Below are 1,662 nucleotides of genomic sequence, written 5' to 3' on the forward strand. Positions count from 1 at the left end.
AACGTGACCTAAACTCAGCATCTCCTGACCCTGTCAACTGCTATATTTTAGAGGCTGTACCGTTGACGACTCTGTGTGTAGTCCTATTCTGACAGCATCTCCACACCTCACTGCAACGTCGGGAGATCCAGTCATCTCCAGAGACAGTTTTCAGCTGCTCTCAATTCAACGTCGAATTTGACTTCATCGCGTTCCTTCGAATGCAGGCTCGGGTATTACAAGTGAAGCTCGACCCTGTCAACTGCTATCTTTTAGAGGCTGTACCGTCGACGACTCTGTGTGTAGTCCTATTCCGGCAGCATCTCCACACCTCACTGCAACGTCGGGAGATCCAGTCATCTCCAGAGACAGTTTTCAGCTGCTCTCAATTCAACGTCGAATTTGACTTCATCGCGTTCCTTCGAATGCAGGCTCGGGTATTACAAGTGAAGCTTCTCCATGGATCTCTTCTCTTTTCAGCCATCTCTATCCTTTGTCATGTTTTGCTTATTCTCGCATTTCACTTACCGTCGAGTTATGTAATCGCCCATCGGGATTTTAGTTTTTAATATAATCAGTTGTTCAAAAAAAAAGGATATAAATACCCAGACTAAGTCGGAAAGTTTGGTTATTTCAGTTAAAAAATATCCGAATCCGAGCCAGATATAACAGATATCCTGAATTTTTTAAAATCTGTTTATCAGAAAAGATATGACAATAAAATAAATAGACTTGTATAATTTTAATATCTAATAAAATTATTTTAATATTTTTTTTGTGTGTTAATATATTTTTAGTTTTTCTTATACGGGTAAAATATATCAGATGATAAAAGTAAAATATATTTTAAAGTAAAATATATATATATATATATATATATATATCTCAAATAAATTATTTCTGTCAGTCCAAGACTATGAATTTATGTTGAAAGAAAAAAAGGAAGATGAATCTTAGACCTGTCAAGTTAATATAACGGAAAAAGGTTGATAAAATATGTTACTATTTGCTCCAAAAAAAACTATAAAGATTTTTGGTCTGATAATTTAGTTATATAACAGAAATAGTTGAGAGAAATGGGTCCCATCTATTTTGTATGATTCATACGAAAAAAACAAAGGAACTTACATGTTATAAATTAGCTGCGGTAAAAGAAAAAAATGAAAATTAGTTATAGTTATTATATAGATTCAGTCAAACATGTTCCAGTCATTTATTTGCACAGGCTCGTAAATATTTTGTAACATGAGTTTTTTTATTTGTACAGGTAAGAGTTGTGGATCCCTAGAATATAGGATTAGAGGAGTAGTACAACCATGTTCGAAATTGCGTTAGGCGTGAATCGGGCAGTTGGCATGGGTCTAGCGAGTTAGCAAAATCTCGGAGTTTATTCGGAGATTAATCGGAGATTGTTATAAATCAATTAGTGGATGTCCATAACCGGTCCGGTCCATAACCGGCCCATACCTTAGAGAGAGAGTCGGCCACGACTTGGACAGAGAGAGAGATGCGGCTTGGAGAAAATGAGACCATCTTTCTTTTTCCTTGTAATTGTTATCTTTCCATTATTATGTATTAGTAGTTTTCCTAATCCTAGTGGATTTAGGTTTTGGATACTTTCCTTTTTACTTATCTTGTAATCCCCTATATAAGGGAACACTTATTCATTAATGAATACAGAAA

This window comes from Brassica oleracea, chromosome C5 (genome assembly GCF_000695525.1).
Source record: "Brassica oleracea var. oleracea cultivar TO1000 chromosome C5, BOL, whole genome shotgun sequence".
NCBI classification, from domain to species: Eukaryota; Viridiplantae; Streptophyta; class Magnoliopsida; order Brassicales; family Brassicaceae; genus Brassica; species Brassica oleracea.